This window comes from Poecile atricapillus, chromosome W (genome assembly GCF_030490865.1).
Source record: "Poecile atricapillus isolate bPoeAtr1 chromosome W, bPoeAtr1.hap1, whole genome shotgun sequence".
NCBI lineage: Eukaryota > Metazoa > Chordata > Aves > Passeriformes > Paridae > Poecile > Poecile atricapillus.
Window position 1 is genome coordinate 103,393,095 of NC_081288.1, and position 19,432 is coordinate 103,412,526.

General features: G+C 39.5%; 1 protein-coding gene across 1 annotated transcript in view; it reads left to right on the forward strand.

The window, feature by feature from the left end:
• The window catches only part of LOC131592121 (potassium voltage-gated channel subfamily KQT member 1-like), a 492,490-nt gene that overhangs the window by 74,498 nt on the left and 398,560 nt on the right, over positions 1–19,432 (forward strand). The window lies entirely within an intron of this gene.

Below are 19,432 nucleotides of genomic sequence, written 5' to 3' on the forward strand. Positions count from 1 at the left end.
GTAGGAAGGAAATAAGTAACAGGGAACATGAATTAGTCATAAGCAATCATCTCAGATCAAGTGGGTTTTGCTTTTTCTCTGATGTGGTAATGTACATTTTAAATAGGAGATAAGCAGAAGACAATTTTAATACTGATTTTAGTCACCTTTTCCTGTATCATCCATGTGTGCTCATAAACACAGGACCTGGATTATAGCCTAGAAAGTTGGTTAAGGCTTCTGTACAGTGGATGAAAACTTGCTGGAATATGATACTTCACAAAACATTTACCAGAGGTTTGCTGTTGAAATGACAAATACATTGAGAGAGATTTCTGCCTTGAGTGCCTTTAAATAAACTCATCAGTGGTCCAGGCTCTGGATTGGAGTGGAATTTTTATTCAATATGCAGTTGGGACTGACCTACAAGTGGCTGAGAGCACTCTGGAAGGCAGCCTGGGAACCTTCCCCAGGGCAGTGATGTTCCTGCTGTGTTTCCCCCTTAATCCTAGATCCTGAATTCCATGAAGTGATCTGTCCCCACACTTTTGATATCCAGCAGCTTGACCTGATCTCTGGTCTATTAACCAGCTGCTTATGGGATGTGATCCCATGTTATGGAAAAAATAACTCCTTCACTGCATGGTCCTGAGGGATGTGTTGGGCTCCAGGGAGCCAGCACAGCTTTGCTGCACTTGCCCTGGCTAGGGTCAGGTGACCCAAACCATTCTGGGGAAGCAAGGGCACCTTGGAGAGGGTAGGAAAAGAGGGAAATTGAGATTTGAGGTTTCCCTTCTTATGAAGCATGTGAACCCTGGATAAGACTGATTTTTTTTAATTAGTCAACTTTAATATTAAAAATTTTCCTGCAGCTTATGCAGCAGGGAATGGGGAACTAATATATAAATTAAGGTTGTCTGGGAAAACAGTCTCTGGGATGTGTTCTTAAAAGCACAGTAAGGATGTGCTACACAGTTTGGATTTTTCTCACTATGGCCACTTAAGAATTCCATCTTTTTGCTAAATTTCAGGTAGGTAGCAACAGTCTCACTCTAGTGAGAAAATGGAACATTGCGGCCTAAAGTGCCAAAACCCAAACTTCAAACTGCAGTAATTTAATTTCAAACTGCAAGGCACATATCCATGCAATGCAGTGGAAAAGGGAAACAAGGAGTGAGGGGAATCCCAACCAGCATTTACACCAGTGGTGACACACATAGAACTATGGTGCTGTAGGCTGTGAGACTCATTGCAGCTCCCTCAGGGCTGCATGGAAGTGAATTTTTGAGCCAACGTGGAGCCTTTTTACTGAAGGTGATAAGTAGGTAGTTATAAATGGAAATAAGGATAACTTACTGCATTTCTTCCTTTTTTTTCTTTCTTTGTGTGTGTGTTTGTGCTGATTTTGTAAAAAAGCCCAGAATTATCAACTTTTGTCTCAAACCCTTTTCCACAAAAGAAATGGGTTAAAAGTGAGAATCTAAGGCAGTGACAAAATCTTGGTAGGCTCTGCTGGAATCCTTGTGTTGGTGTTGAGGCTGGATGTCCAAGGCTCATCCTCTGCTGAGGAGGGAGGGCTGAATTCCTGGATTCTGTTACTGATTCTCAGGGTGACCTCAGGCAGACAATTAACTCACTGTGCTTGGGTTGCATCATCTGCTACACGAATATAAGTCTTGTCTCTGTCACAGAGATTTTGTGAGTCCTGTCTATCAAGTGTTTTTAGATTGACACAGAATTGCAGAAGTGGAGAATGCAATTAGTCAATGCAGGATTAAACATGGGCCTGCACAGTTGTTTATCCTCAGCATAAACAAGGAGGAGTGGCAATCAGGGATGGCAGCTTTTGCAAGAAAAACTGATTTTTGCAGCAAATGTAGTTAATGCTCTGTGGAGAAAAGATTATGTGATTTAATCTAAAATGTAAAGCTACTTTTTAGCCACAAACATTTGGGGTTTTTTTCTGATGGAAATAGCAAAGCATTATTGTGGGAGATGAGGGCATCATTTCTAAACAGTGACGGCCTTTTAAACTAGTTTTACTTGGATGGTGGAGTAGTATATACGGTTTTACTACTCCTTAAAATATACTTTTCATCAAAATGAATTAATGTCTTGAAAAGCATGTTATTTGCTTATTTCTGTTGTATGTCAGCTGGGAATACTGAAAAGATTCTGTAATTAGAAGCAAAACAAACACTGGTTCTTTGGAGGGGACTGAGTCCATATACAATAACTATCAGCTGAAAAATAGGGAAGAAAAGACTGAGTGCTTCCTTTATTTTGGTTTTGCTCCCTGTTGAAGTAGCCAGGTATAGCTACTTCTAAACAATTTGCTTTGCTTGATGTGTCTCTTGACACAGCAAGCTCTGCAGTCACAGACAGTGCTTGGGAAATAATTTTGATATACAGGCCTGTGTGCTGTTCTTCCCATGGGAATATTTGCCTTGGAAAGAATTTGGAAGTTCTGTGCTTTGGAAATGCTTCCTTTTCCCTCTCAGCAGGGGTGGAAAATCTGATCTGTCAGTTTGCTTAAGGATACACACACACAATCTCTTTATTTCAGTTTAATACAAGCCTAAGAAGTAAAGCTTTGTGTCAACCTCTATACATGATAAAAAGTGCTTCTGCCCTGTCTGAAGTGATGGGTCATAAAGGTGATGCTGGTGTTGCACTGAGCCATGGCCTGGTTTAGTGACACCTGAAAATTTCTTTTGTTCCATTTTGACTTACTTCCCGAGACACCAATATGTGCAGTGAGAGGGGCTGTGGTCTAGGATTTGCATCACTGATGTAAATTGTAAATTGATAGTATTTCAAAAGAATAATTGTTTGTTTGCTTTTATTTTTGAGCTTCTTCCATTTAACTTTTATCTGCATCAAACCTGACAGACTGGAGGTGGAAAGATTTAGTTGCTATGGAGGCTGTTCACAGTCTCTGTTAATCATGAAAACTCAGGGGAAAAAAGATGCTGCACCCAGTGTCTGCCATTTAGAGTCAGTGAGAACTCTAAGGGGATTTTTCATCCCTATAGCTAAAAAGAAAAGCAGCTGCTCGTCATTTGCTTAACCTTGCATGAGCTGAATTTAATCAGTAGAAAACATTTGGAACTGATTGTCCTTCAATTTTGGAGTGTCCAGTAACCTTCTGTGTACATACAAGTGGCGCACCTTTAGCATTGGAATACTTGGCTAAACCATGTTTTGCAATATCATTATCTTTTGGAAAGAGAAGAGGAAACAACACTAATTTCCCAATGAACAAATATTTGCAGTCTTCTGTATAGGTTGCATTGCTGGCTGATTTTCTGCAGCTGTTGTATGAAATCTATTGATCAGAGTTAATAAATTTCCAAGTGAGTAATACTGTTTATTTGTATTGATTAAAATTGGGCTAAATTCTGAGCCATTTAGCATTGCTTGGCTACAACTGATGAAGCAATTTGACCTTGTTACTTTTTTGACAGAATGGACTGTTAAATTATTGGTAAATTTTGAAGCTGTAAAAAGTTTCTGCTGATTACCTAGGAGTGGTTTTGGTTAAAAGTCTTACTCTTTCCTGCAGAATTAGGGTGTTGGACTTTTATAGATAGCTACTGATACCTGCTTTTGGCTGAGTTTTCTGTTAAATAAAACTCAAGATTGACTTGGATAGTACTACTTGATAAAATGGAAACCATTGTTAAAAAGCCACTCAGAGGGAGATACACAGAAAAAAACATGCATTTAAACAATGTTTTGTGTCAACAATGCATTCCCTCTTTAACAGGGAATTTGGCAAAACTCAAATATATATTTTTTTTTTTTCAAATATAAATTGTGTTCACTTGGATGAGAGCATTTATATTTTTAGTAGAACCACTTTCGAAACCATGAGTGAGTAACTGTCTCTGCCTCTTTCTTCCCAGTGTTCTACTCAGAGAACTTTGCAGTAAATATCCAAGGTGACCTAGCCATAATTCCTATGGGAATTTCTCTAGGGTAAAGCCCATAGAAGTGGGGGAGGTTGATGAATTTCTGGGATACCCAGAATTCCTCTCTCCTTTGCCCCCTTTATTAGGGAGTTCTCCTACTTTGTCTTCCATGCTCATGTGGGTAAAACTCCTTTATGGCACCTCCTGTTTGGTATTATGGGAAAAAATACAGGTGTGATTAGTTCTACACAACACAACAGCAAGTAGCCAGCTTGGGAATATAAAGCAATGCTGATGGCTTTTTAAACAGTGTTTTAATTTTATTAGATTTGGTTTTTTTGTCTTTTTCATCTGTAATAGTGGTAATCCACCATCAAGGGAAAAAAGCCTCCTGGATTTTCTTTCTTACATTCTTGCAGATATGGACTTTATGTCCCCTGCAAAAGGAGAATCTTTTTTCCCCTTTGGGTAAGGTGAATTATGAGGAGAGCATCTGTAATACAATTCTGATAACTAATTCCTGGAATTCTGGCATGCACACAGCCTGGTCCAGGATCTGCCTCATGAGTATGTAAACTGCCACCATGCTCTGACCTTTTGGGTCTGTGTTCCTTTAACTCTTATATTGTGCTGAGTTCTCAGAACTTGATTCCAGTTGCAAAAAACCCAATAAACCTTAAGCAGCATAACGCCAGTGTTTGTTTCTGGTGGCTTTTGGATAGTGTTTATAATAGAGTGAATCAGACCATGGCAGTGGGATATCTAGAGCTGGTTGTACTAACCCAATTAAGATCCGGTCAGGTTGACCCAGATCTATCCAAGATTAACTTGTGCTGAATGAGCTATCCTGGACCAAGGGCAGCCCTAGATAAAGCCTACAACTTTCTCTTGCTGTTTATGTGAAGGGCTCAGGTTGGCTCCTGTTCCTATAACCTTGTAAAAGAGAGAGGACAGATAGTGTGCACTGGATTTTGGTGTATGCAGGGGTCCAGCAGCTGAAGGCTTTACAGGGGTGAATTTAATAATCCTGAGCAGAAAGCATGCAAAGAAATACGCTCAAGCCTGCCTGACCACGATAAAGTGTGTTAAATAGGGTTTTGTTGCTTTTTTGTTTTTCCTTTTTTTTTTTTTCTCCTGGAAAAATGGGATCTCTGAAAGTTCTGTGATTGCACTGTTTCTAGTCCAGTAAAAATCACACTGATAACAGAGTTAGGTCTGTTCACAGGTCTGATGAGCAAAGTCATTTTTAGGTGCTAGACATTGTCTTGGGTAAGGTCATGCTGGCTTTTGTGGGGTTTCTGCCTGGTAAATACCTTCAACTTATATTATTTTCTGTCATCTTCTGAAGTCTCCCTGAAGGGGTAAGGATGTTCTCTGCTAGATAAATTACTGCATTACGTAGTGTATGCCAGTCTTGGATGTGAAATGACTGAAGTGGAAAGAGCCTGGGCTGAAATACTTCCTGGACTTCTCTTATAATTGGAGAATGAGGTAATTTAAGTTGGAGTCAGTAAAGGCTGTTCCAGTAATAATTTCTAATAAAAAGTTAATTTGAACAAGTTTATTGCTTACTATTTGAAATAATTGAATTCAGAATAAGGCTTCTTAAGGAGGCTTCTGATGCTCTCTTCTGCTGCCACTTTGATTTCCACATCTCCCCTCTCCTCATTCAATGGGGTTTTAGTGTATTGCCATTTCCTAGGGTGCAGTGACACATCCACAGTCTTCCCTTTTCCTCCTTGCATTTAGCTGCTGCTGTGCCTGGTCCAGGCAGTTTTTCTCTACACGAGATGGAATTGTCAGAGATTTTTCCAATATTTATCTTAACTTCTCTGCCAGGTGTTTGAAGAAACTGCTGGGCATCAAGGAGGAAATTCTGTGCCATGTAAGCAAACCCCATCATCATCATCATATTTTGCAAAACCTTTGCAAAACCAGGAACAATCAGTGCTTTACACCCACCAAGTGTTCCATTCCCTTGAAACTTTCAACCCATTTAAATCTGGCTCTCAGAGGGGGAAAGGGCCATATTCAAATCTGGATAACACTAAAGCATTTACAGCAAAGGCAGCTCATAAGGCACCAGGCTGGGGGACATTTGGGAGGTGTCTCCAATAGTAAAACATAGTGCTCAGAATAAGGAAATAACTGCGCATGAGCATCAATGGAAAGGAAAGGGGAGGTGAAGAATAAGACATTCATTTCTCCCTATTGATCTGAACCCAAATCTCTCAAATCCTTGGGTAAAACATTTGTGCTACCAAGGGTCTAAATGGCAGTTTTGGGTCTCAGTGCTTTGGGATTTTAATAGGAGTATTTGCATTATCCTCTCCAGAGCAGTAATTTACCTCTTGGACTGTGTCTTTGCTATTTCCAGATAACACCTTTCTCTGAGAGTTTATTTGAATGAAATTAATTTTGCTTGTAACCTTTTTAATTTTTAATTAATTTTTGCTTTTAACTTTCCTAGGGCTGTGACATGCTGCTTCACTAGTGTTGCATTTTTTCTCCCAGCAGCAATATTAACAGTTTTGGAGGCCATTGCATGAATATTCCATTCACTGGGCAAGGGCATACTTAGATCTGCACTAAATCAGTGTAAACAAAATGTGATGTTTTCTCAATGCCATGTGAACAAATTTGTTGTGTCAGAAGCCCCATCAAGAATCCTTGGATACCACCTCAGTCTTGGAAAGTGCCCCAGCTGCAGCCCATAGGAAGTTCTGTCTGAAACCAGCCCTGTATATTTGTCCTGTCCTTGAGCATCTGCGCTTCACCTCAGCTGGAGACAAGGCAGTACATTAAAACAGTTCTTTGTCCTGGAATGTTGTTATCTGATATTAGGCCAACCCAGCTGGTTTTTTTTCTGTCTCAGCAGTGGTACATACCATGCTGGGATGGCTTGTACTCTGCATCTGGGTGGCCATGGAATCCTACTATCCCATAAATATACCTACCAAAAATATAGATGTGCATAGGTAATGAATTATAATTTTGTTCACATTTAATAGATGAAGTGAAATGGTTATTTCAAACCACTACTGAATGAACACTTGAGAAATCTTAAATATTCGTTTTGCTGGACAAAAAGAAGCTCAATCCTGAGTGATCTCTTATTTCAGGATTTGTTGCTTTACTTAAAACAATTAAAAATTTTCTGTGAGATTTTACAATCTAAAAAGAAAAATATCCAAGTGCTCTAATGAAGTTATTTTAGAGAAACTTTTATTCCAGTTATCATATGATTGTAGTACAGACAAGATGGAGTTTGGAAATCACTGTTTGGATTCTCCACCTGAATTAAGACACTGAGTGGTATCTGAATCTCTAATGCCACAGAAAATGGAAGGGAATATTCTGCAAGGGTTTGCTTGCCAACAAATAGAACATCTTCGGTTGGTCAGTGACAGAAAGCAGACTGTCCTAAAAGTATTTGCAGTTTCTGTCATCTTAGCAATGTGTCTGAAACAATTAATGTTGGATATTGGTTAGAAATCAAAAGGATTTGGATGGATGGATTAGAAACCAAATGAAACTTTTTTGTTGTTGTGAAAATGAAAATGTTTGGTTGGAAATCAAGATGGTACCATGAAGTTGGGTTTTCCCCTGATGGCTCTATTAGGCTTCAACATCTGTAATGGTGTATTTATATAAAAATAAGAATGATGAGTGTGATAAATAATAAGATTAATAGCACTAAGAATGAGAATTGGGCTGTGTTACTTTCACACATAGCAAAGATGAATTTATGTCTCAGTCCTCAATAATGTGGTTTAAAGAAACTTGGATGGAACCAAAGCCTTGTTATGGGGCTGATGGGGAGATAAAACACACATCTGTCGTAATTTGTACAATACCTCTTTTCCCTGAAGATGAAGATCTCAGTCAAGTCACTCCTGAAATTCAGCATTCATCCAGATTTCTCCCTGGGACTGTCAGAATCTACAGTCTGTGCTGCACTGACTCTTGTATTCAGCAGTCTCATCAGTAGCAGCACTTTTCTGCTTCTCAGGGCTTCCATACCCATCTCCTCAGGAGGAACATTCTGTGTCCCCTGCAGCTGTACTTGATGGGGACAGAGGGTCACTCACCTGACAAGTGCAGGGTGTGTTTGAGAGTGAATGTTTCCACCTTCTTCATGCAGGTCCCTTGGTGGAGGGAGAGAAGAGCTTTGTCTCCTGAAATCTCTGTGGTTCTCACTGTCACAGAAAATGCCAGGGCCTGCTGCCAGAGGTCACCCTCATTCCCAAGAGTTTCAGGGCACATTCAAATGTATTTCCACATTAGGTCTCTGAGGGTGTGTTCCACCTCAGGGTTGTGTCTCAGTTTTAAACATCACCACTGCCTTGTCATATAAATCTCTTGGTTACTATTGGGAGTGTAGAAGATGTAATTATCCTGGGTCTTCTCAGAATCTGAATTTCAAGACTTTTGAATTTTAGTGGTAGCAAGAAAAGCTTAAAAATTTCTTTAGAATATTTTTTAAAGCTCTTTAATTATAAATATTTTCTAATGGAAGTTCTGAATAAGCAGCATGAGGAAGTTGGAATGTGGCATTAATAAAGAATGCACATCCCAACTGAGCCCTGAAGTATAGAATTGAAGACTCCATGAATTTAATTTTAAATAAAATGTGATCAGGTAATTTCCAGCATTTCTAGGAAGATAACTTATTATGTGGGGGTTTTGTGCTTATAAAATGTTTCAGTTTGAATTCTAGGATCTGAAGATCTGTAAGATAAAATTTTTATAACATTGGGTACACATAATAATGGCTACTTTGAATTCTCTTTTTAACAGTTGTAACTTGGACTCGTACTCAAATTACTGCCCTACCTAAATATCCTCACATCCAGGATTTAAAAAGTAAGTATTCAGAGAAAATATATTTGAAGTAGGGAATACTCCCATAAAATGTTGTTTCTTTACGTCTGGAATGTATGAAATAACAGCTAAAACTTTAGTTAGGTATAGTTTTAATTTAGTGCAGTCAACAGCTACAGATTATTTTGCTGAACTTGTTTTGAGCTTAAGGACAAACATGGAAATTATTTCCTCTACTATTAAGATTTACTTTAATTTACAGATTTTTTTTTCAGTGTGGAACTGGCATATTGGTAACAATATTGTCAGTATTGAATTCATGATTAACACTAGGTAAATAGGGAAATTGTTCTACAAGTATTCAATTGTGGGAGGGCAAGAACTGCATAAGTCCAGCAAATAATTGTGGCATATTTCACTGTAATTACAGTAACTGGGTTTTTTGTTCTTGTGAGTCAAAACATTGACAACAATTCAGAAGATGTTTCTGTTTTTATTTTTACTGCAGTTTGTATGCTTTGACTATTAACAGTCATGAAGAATAAAAAAGTTTTCAGACTGATTTATTTTCTTTAATAGCCACACTAAAACTGTACTTCCTTGTGAAAATAAACCCTTTTACTATAATGGCAGTTCTGAATCCCATAATGGAATGTAACTCTATATATTTATATTATGTGATACATTCCCTATGTGTAATTCTAAGAGTTTGTATGTGTTAAGAGCTCTCCCTGAAGAGCTAACAAGCTGCAAAATTACATTTCACTGACTATTAATTGTTTCAGTTTAAGGTCAAGTTCTTCTTGTCCTTTTTAAAAAAATAAATAAGGCAATCAGTGAAGAAGGATCACTTTCAAAGCTATTTTTGTCTTATTTTACTTCACTGTTATTGCTGTATATTTGGTTCCTCAGAATAACTGAATGAACAGCCAAGTATTTCCTGCCTTAAAAAGTTAAATGCATGATTTTTGGTGACTTGAATTTGGTCTTGGAGAGCTGATCTCTGAACATATTGACAAGGTGTAGATGGTATCTCCAGCTCAAAAACATGTTAAAAATACTTGTGGGCACAATGATCATGTTAGATAAGAAACAGACTAAGCCTTAAGAGAATAAAGAAATGCTTGTCAAAATAGTTCGCTGTAGAATATTGAAAAGCTTTGCTCTCTTGGCATCATTTGAATACAAATTGTCCTTTTAGATGCATTCCCAAAGGTGTCCTGGTCACATTCCTCCTGGACCAGCTGTGGCAGCATTTGAGCCTCAGGTGATCATGAAAAGCAGCTAATTTCTGTGTTTTTCCTGCTGTCATAATACTCCTGCTGCAGCTGTAAAGCACAATTTAATAGCTATTAATTAATATACCTACTGTGCAATGCACTCTGTGGGTGTGTCTGATGCTTCCCTTCCCCAGCCAGTGAAGAAAATATGTTTTCCAATGTCTTTGCCAGACTTTACCCACTAATACCCTCAGCCACACAAAATTGAATGAGTTTGGAAGTCCACTTTTTTTTGTGGATCTTTTGAAGAAAGAGCTTTCATAAGAAAAAAAAGGCAGTACTTTTTTTCAGGAACAGAGCCCAGGAGAGAGAAAATGTTAAAATAAAGTTGATCCTGTGTTTTGAGAGATGGGAGATTTCTATGATTTGGGTTGAGAGTAAGAAACTGTAGGATTCAGTTACAGGCTGCCTGTTTGCCTGTCTTCCTTGTTTTGGGGCCCTTCCAAGCTAAGCCATGATTTTGTAGTGCATTATGGGTAATAATATGATTATTTACTTCATGGCTGTAGATTATACGTGGTCCAACTGCCTGGATGCTTCTCCCTCTTAAAGGAGAAAGGATAGGATATGGCATTTCAGGAGTAAATGGAACTCTTGCCAGCCACAGATCTTTTTCCATGCATATGGAAATGCCCTTAAAGCCTCTACTTCTTACAACAAAACTTTTGTCTTCCATCTTACTCAGCTGAACAGATTAGAAGGTCCCAAATGCTTTGGATTGCAAGGGACCTTAAAGATCATCCAGTTGCACCCCCTGCCATGCACCCCAAGGTGCTCCAGACCCCATCCCTTTTATTGAGTCATTCCCATGCAGAAAACTGAAAACCAATCGTGGATATAATACAAGCAGAAATATAAAAGTTAAAGTATCTAGATTGGTAGCTTTAGTTCCATGTTTTTATGAATGCTTTTATCACAGCACAGTCAATAGACATTTGGAAATATTTTTCAGATTAAATTAGCAAGGAAAATCTGTGCTTGCTGGGTCTGAAAGGGGCTGGGGCGCGCTCAGAGATCACTGCTCGATATCTGAACAGATAGTGAAAGGCACCAGCACTACAGGACTTCTCTCCTGGACTCCACTAATCTCCAGTTCCCTTCTGACAGGTCCAATCTGTGCATGAGGAGATCCTTGCAGCAATTTGTGCAGTTGGTCCCTGACCGCTTTCTGAGACTGTCAACAAATCTGCTTGTCAGAGAGTGCCTAGCATTGCACAGGTTCAGGAGAATGGACACTTGCTCACTCTACAAGTTAATTCATGCAAAATATTCAGCTAAATGTTTGAAGCCAATATGCTGCATTTAAAGAAGTTAATTTTGAAATATGTCTTGTAAAATAGACGTATTTATGATGCTGTAGAAAATGTTCGGAGGTTTTTTTTGGGTGTTTTTTGTTGTTGTGTGGTTTGTAGTTTGTGGGTTTTTTCTGTGATTTTTTTGTTTTGTTTGGGTTTTTTGTGTTTGTTTGTTTGGGTTTCTTTTGGTGAGTGTTACATCCTTCTTGTTTGCTAGGTCTGAAATGTATGGTCAGGCAGCTGAGCATGTGCATTCAAGAGTATGTTTAATTGTTTCTCTGCATGTTTTTCAGCACTACGTGCCGTTTTCCAGTGTTACATGCCCTTATAATTTTCAGTAATATGTTGGTATTAATTTACATCCCCATGCTGTCCCATCAGGCCTGTAATGAGTGATTGAGTTCTAGGGACTGTAAGACTGTCTGTAATTTGGCCTGCAGGCTTATCTAAACAAAATAACGTACAACAAATTAAGGCAGCATTAGTGCATTTTGAGTGCTGATTATTTCAAATCAGATACACAGGATACCAGATGTTGAAGTTTATCTAACACTTGCAGCTCAATCTGTAACTACAGTAGGAAGAGTACTCAGCACTTTTTGCATGGAGTTCGCAAAGTGTCTGTAGAAAATACAAATTTATTCTTATTCCCCAATTCATCTTTTCAGATGATCTTTTATTTCTGTTCTGCTTGCAAACCACTGCTTAATTAATTTTGGCATAATTCTGCAGGTATTTTGGGAGCAAAATGCAGTTCTTTTATATTGCCCCAAATTTAAATCAGACACATCTTGAATATGGTGATAAATTTAGCTGCCTAAAATTAGGTACAGAAAGTAGCCTGAGCTTTTTTAACTGTACTCGTAGCTCTAAGAGTTGTGTATGAGACAATGTATGTGGCATTTGCAGATGGCTTACATTTGAGTGTGTAGTTAGGATGTAAAATCACAGCTTCAGATACTCAGATTTGTAACAGTGTTACATAAAACTAAAAATATATTTATCTTATTTGGAATAGTGCTGAGTACACTCCGGACACTACTCTAGCTTCACACAGTAATGAAGAAAAGGTCTTATAATTTTGGTAAAGAAATTACTCAGTCCATGCTAATTATGTTTCACCTTATTATTCCGTGACTCCTCAGAGGAGCTCAAATGCCATCCGCTGGCATAGTATTGAATGATACTAAATGATACTAAAAGCAAGTTGAAGAGATTTTTAAAAGCAGACTGGTGTTGAGGTGTCAGACACTTCAGGCCTCTGGGCTTTCATAAGCTGCTGACTTTATTAATCTGAGAAAAGTAAGGCTTTGGATGTCCCAGTCTCAGCCCCAAATCAGTTTGCCTATGCAGCTTTACAAATACAGTGTTGCAGTCCGCAACTCCAGGATCTCATCCAGGGAAGCAGCAGGATTCTGGGGACCAGCATGAAACACCAACGAGACGGGCTCCCGGTTCATGAAACCATTTATTCAGCATGAGAACAAAGTCAGGTCCAGAACAGAGAGCTCCGAACAGAGGCACAGCAGGGGTTTTTGAGGGACAGAACCCCCGAGGGTCTCCACCTTTGAGGGTGGAGTTCAGGGTCAGGGACCAGTAGAAACATACCAAGGGAGAACCCCCCAGGGACTTAAACCAAATCAGAGCACCTGGGACACCCTTCACAAGGGGTTTGGGGTGGGGCAATGTTAACTCTTTGTCGTCCCTGAGGCACACTGCCACAATACAGTATTTTTAAGTGAGATGATACAAGTTCCTGACACAGGAAAGTAGACAAGACAGCAGTGTGATCTCACAGGCAGTTCATCCCTGCAGATAAAGGAAGCATAGTGATCCCAGGGATTTTCTGTTGAAATGCAGCCTTACATATGAAATTAAATCATATATTTTTGTCCTATGTATCGGTGATATTGAGTAAAGCAATCTGGCATTATGATGGGAGAGAGGGTTTTAACAGCTTCTGATCTGAAAGTGATGAGGAGGTGGTGGCACTGAAGGAGCAGAGAACTGCTTTTTCTTTTTTTTCCATCTTTATCTGAGAAGACGATAGTGCAACATCTTCCTTGTTATTTTGTCCTGCTGTTGATAGGCATTGGCTGTTTGGAAATGACCACAACAGTGCAGTCATGTTTCCTGTCGCATTTGTAATTTGGGAACTTACCCTTTCCCCATAATGCAAAGACAGCAGTTAGTGTAAAATAGATAAGGACTCTAAGGTCAGATAAAGCCAAACAGCATTACAAAAAAATGTCTCTGGATTATGTTTTGATGTGTTTATTTTATGACTTCACCATTTTAGAAATTAAAGGTATATGAAACTTAACTTTCTTTTTACTGTTTAATCAGTTGCTCTGTTTTTGGTTCCCTGGGTCTGTGGCATTTGCTGGAATTTGTTGTACTGTGGTTGATACTATTCTGTATTTTCAATTTGCTGCTTCCATCTTTTCATGCTCATGAAGTATTGGATATTTTTTGATGAAACCAGTACAACTTCTTCATACGCTGAGTAGTTACACATGGAAGGGAGGGATGGTTCCTCTTCTTTTCCCTTTTCATATCTCCTTGCCTCCCCTGCTTAATACTCTGCAACATCAAATGTAGGGCATTAATTCCCATAAAGTACGTTTGGACAAGGAAATCTTGTGAAAATAAGTATAGAGAGGGAAGACAGAGTTGTTCTGTCTTGAGCTGCAGCTGCTACAAACTACCATCTGTAGTAGCTGGGCCTTACAACTGAGTTTTATTTCTGGAAAACATCACTGCCATGTGTTGAATGTATTATAATGCTCCACATTTCCTCAAAGTGAAAGCACTATCATGAATGATTATTATTACTTACTTTATTGCTTACTTTATTACTTTATTACATTGTCTGCTTGACATTCAAACAGAAATTGTTCCTTTTAGTGTGATTTTTGGGAATTTTGATTTATGACTGAATATTGCTGTCTAAATAAGTTTTGGAATTTCAAGGAAAGTGAGTCAACTTCAAAAACTGAGTTTGTTCCAGAAAGAGTGTTTTGAATAAGAAGATAACTGCTCACAATTCTGACAGTCACTTCAAGGACAGAAAATACTTAGAAAATACCATGTATTACATGCATTTACCATTAGCATTCATTTTCGGACTAGAACACATTATTCACGTGTTAATCTTTTAAAGCAGAAACGCGTAGAATTAATGAGTTTTAAAAGCATAGAGGGAAATCAATATTAAACAACTTTTATCAGGGTTGCATGGATAAAACAAGTATTCTCTGGTGATAGCTTTAATACTTCTGAAAACTAAAACCTTTAATTGAGTAAAGTGGCTCTGAGAGTAGTAGGGAGTCTCATCACCACGCAAATATGATGAGCCTCAGAGATGTGATTTTTGCTTTAACTTGATATATTAGAGCAGCACTTCTGTAAGCAGCTCTTTTTTCTCCTAATACTTTAGAGATAAATCTAGTCTGCAATCAAAATGGCTAAAATTGTTCTGTCCATGGATCTGACCATGGAAGCATGGGAGAGCAGTCTCAGAGGCAATCTCTGAGACGTGACCCAAATACTTAATTTTATGGAGTTAAGTACACAAGTTCCATTCAGCTGATAAAATCAACTACGTATGTGTTACACAATTCCTGTTTGTGCAGAATACGTAATCACATCATTGCCTTTCTCCAAATGCTTGCAGGAATTAAATGTGCCCTCCTTGTGGAATGAGTGCCACAGATACTCACAGTAGTCCTCACCAAAGGGAAAATGTGAGTGCTTTTGCCTTACGTAAAGACACAACAGAAGCTTGTCCTGCTTGTGTAGGCAACCAAGCAGAGGCTGTTTATTCCCAGGATGAGGCTCCCCACATCCCAGCAGAAGATCCCTGGTCAGAGAGCAGGCTCCAGGTGCATTTTGCAGAAGCAGCAGAGCTGCTCAGCTCAGCACATGTGAATTGTGAGGAAGCGAAGGTTTCAGGACTGGGTCCTGCTGTTATTAAAAACGAGATTCACTTAAAAAATTATAAAAAGTTTAATATAAATAAAAAGACAATTAGGAGACAAAGGAAATAAAGCAAAGGGTTAAAACGGCCGGGTGCCCTGGCGGGTTGCCAGGAACACACCTGGTATCCCAGGAACACTCTTTTTATCCCCCCCCTGCTGTGAAGGTTTAATGCATATTCAAAGCATGTCCCTTCCCTGGTTCCGCCTTCTTAGATCATGCTTTTGCACAATTTTATTTTCTGCTGGTCAGCATATTTTTCGCTGGTCATCATTATTCTAGCTGGTCAGCATTATTTGAAGTTTGGTTTCCTTTCTTCTGCAAATGGTCACTTGTTGATAACAGTCCGGCCCATCATCCTTCCTTTGAGGGCAGCTGGGCTTCATATCTTCTGCTGATAACAGTTTGGACTCTATTGTTCTTCTGATAAGCAGCTTGGGCCCCATTGTCTTTGCCCTCTGGGGTTTTTTTGCTTTGTACCTAGGAAATTCTTCTAAGCTTAAAACTTGTTAACAAGAAAAAAAGTACATACATAGCTAAAAAGTATTTAACATATAATATTCATCTTAATACCTGTGAAAGCCAATATCACAATATAATTTATAACACTGTCATTCACCCTTGCTCAAACCACTGTGCTGATGAGCACATTGCAGTACGGAACACTTCTCAGAAAAGGTGTTAGCAAGCCCAAGTAAACAGTTAGGGGGTTATGGGGTTTTTAGGTGTGCCTGGATGCAGATTGCAAGCAGCGGTGTGATGAGTCAGAGAGGAGTTTGATAAAGCAATAATAGACCAAACCCCTAAAACTACAGGACTAAAGTATGATCTTATGACTTCTCGTGGCAAATGCATTGCAGTAACTTTAGTATCTATGCAGTGCTCTGAAGGAGGCAAACTGTCATTAGTTAACTAGACTATGCTCTGACCCTTTCAGCAGTTCATTGGGAAGTAGGAACTGATAGCAATGCAGAGTTTTCCTGTTAATCTGATGTGCCTAATATGGGCACAGTGATTTAACTCTGCCTTAACCCACTCCCAGGTTTTGCTATGTTCCTACAGGGAAAACCTTACTGTAGCTGAAGCCAAAACTCCCACAGTTGAATTTTGCAGATGTGATCATGTGCCATTTTACTTGTTCAGAGATTGGCGCTTCCCAAAGCCATACTTCAAGTGTTGGATCTGTGTGTTTCAAGGCTTTGTCTGGCTAAGTATGAGGTCACATAGTTCTCTCACAGGAAAAATGTCTTAGCAGAACAAATGCAGAACTGGCAGGTCTCACAAAATAAAGCTCCCCTAGAACAGCCAAAGTGTTTCAGTAGTGTTGGGAAAGGACAGAAGTTCATGCTCCCAGTGCCAGGATGATTTGGGTTTCCCCTGGAAACACACAGTTTAATTGTGATTAAATGCAGAAGAGGTAAATAAAATAGCTTTGTTATTTGTTGGGGGTTAGGTGTCCTTCTTTTAGTTACCTAAATGTGGAATTTTTACCCATTAGTTGCAGGGAAAATCTAAGTGCGGGTACTTGGTGGATACTTGAAGAACACAGAGTTTGGCCGGGCCCAGGGGGGGAAGGGGGCAGGAAAAGGGGAGGGCGGGGATGGTTTTGCGGGCTTCTTCAGCTTCAGAGAAGGACACTTTGGGCGCAGAGCTGTTGCTGTGGGGAGAAGGGAATTCGCCATCACCCAGATGGAGCTGCTGCTTCTTCTTCCCTCTTCGTTGGTTGGCCTCACACCCCCTGTCCTGCCTTCATGTGTGGCAGTGCCAGGCACCGCCGCGGAGCTGCTGGTACACCTCATCCACCAGCCCAGGATCTCAGCTCATCCCTGCTGTCCCAGCCGACTGTTCCTCAGAGCCCTGCAGGAGCACCGGGACTGACTGCCCAAGGGGGTTTGTGAAGCAAAGCCTCTCCTCCATCCTTTCCCATCTCAGCCGAGAAAGCTGTCACGGGGTCCCTGGTTCTGTTTTGTTGTTAACGCTGTAGTTATTGTTGTTCGTGTGCCTTGTTATACACGCTAGTAAAGAACTGTTATTCCTATCCCCAGATCTCTGCCTGAGAGCCTCTTGATTTCAGAATTATCATAATTTGGAGGGAGGGTGTTTACATTTTTCATTCCAAGGGAGGCTCCTGCTCTCCCTAGCAGACACCTGTCTTCCAAAACCAAGACATTATTTTATGCCATTTGTCAGTGTTCAGTTACATAATTTGATAATTCCAATGTTCCAATGTTCCATAGACATCATTTTCACTCCTTGCCGTTTGGGTTGTGTCTCTTCCAATAGTAAGCTCTGGTGTTGTAGGCTTTTTAGTATTTACCTTGAACTTGAATGCAATCCAGCTAAAGTGTTGTTCTGGAATTAACTGGAGATTTCAACAATTTTGTTTTCTAGAAGGCAAGGTTTCTTATTTCTGTCACATGGGTTGTTACCACAGTATATTCCAGTGACATTATTTAGTCTTTACTTGTTTATCATAGCATAAAAATAAGCATCAGCTTAATTTTAATGATACACCTACACACACTTTTTTTTTTCCTCCTTTGGATTTATATGTGTCATCCTGTCCATTTTCCAAGCTAGACTGTCAGCTCATGTGCTTTCAAGGATTATCAGAATTAAAATTTATAGGTAGCTTCCTTAGAAACTGTTAGGATCACCAGGAATCATGAATTAACTTGCTTTTAGATCACAGCAACTTAAGCTAGAGATACTTTATATCTTTTGAACCAAGTTGTCATGGGGTTACTTTACCTTTAAGAAGGTTAAAGTTTCTGGGGGCTGCCGGGAGTCTTCTCTCCTGACCAGTTATCGGTCATTGCTGAGAATTGACAGCAGTTTTAGCCATTAAAAAGTAGAATCAACTTGTGAACCCCACCTTAAAGTGTACAACCAGAAGTCTGTGGCTCTCTTTGTTTTCTGGCTGTGAAAGGTAGTAGAGCTTCGGCCTCTCGCTCTGCCCGGCCACGTGTGGCCGGGCGGGGGCCGGGCCGGGCCTGCCGTTCTCCCGGCCGGGAGATGGGGCCTGCGGGAGCTTGCTCCGAGCCAAGCTAGGCCAGGCCGGTTCCTGGCTTGGCTGCAGGTTTTGCCGTGATGGAATTTACCAGAAAACTGTCGAGTAAAGAAGGAAAAGAGCTCTAAGCCTGCTGCAAGCAGAGACACTGACCACGCTCTCCAGAGCAGCTATGAGGAACTTTCCATCGCAGACAGCTCCAGCTCTTGTTCAGCAGAGATCACCGAACCATCTATAAAAGCTTGGGCAAGATTTTAACTCTTTCTTATCCAGATGAGACTTGCGGTTTAATCTTTTCATCCAGAGAGAGAAAAGGAGAGTGATCAACATGAAAAGAGACTTTATAAACTACTAGTGGCAAGAAAGAAAAGAAACTTCAAGAAAGGTAGAGAATTAAGAAGATGCTTTAATTAAGCTGAAATATCTTTCTGTTAAAACTATGGGGATGGACAATAAAGTCCTGAAAAGAACTCTTTTAATTCATGATAGAGTATGGGGAGGAATAGAGTGTTCAAAGTGTAAATTTGAGTAAAAAGTAGAGTAATTGTGGAATAGTGAAGTGCTGGGAGATTTGAAGCCTTGAGAGGCAATGAAAAAACTGTTTTCTAGTGAAGCTCACAGAAACAGATGAAGAATACTTTTTGCCTTTGACTAACTTATCCTTAAAAATACTATCCCTAAACATCACGACCCATAACACATTTCAGAGTGATGTGGAATGGGAAGAGTGAGCTTTGATAACAGCAGCTCTGGGCAGCTGATATCAAGGAAACAGAAAACTATAACAAAATAGCTTTCTTGTGAGAAACTCCATAAATTAACAGAAAGGAACTTCTGTTTCTCTACAGAAACTGAGGAAAAGACTATAGAAAGAATTGGGACTGTTTAAACCATCAAAATTATAAGTTTTTGTCTCTGTTGTCATGTGAACAAAAGAATGGTGAGCAGTGAGAAATGAAAAGGTTTTTCTAAAAGTTTATTCTGGTGTTCTTATTCTTGTAGTTTGTCAATAAACTTTCTTTATTCCTTTTAAGTATTATGCCTGGTTTGCTCTTGTTTTAATCCATATCTCACAGCAAGAAATAAATAATCCTTTTTTCCCCTTTTTGTTAATTACTGGTTCAAAACCACGACACAAGTTAATGTAGGAAA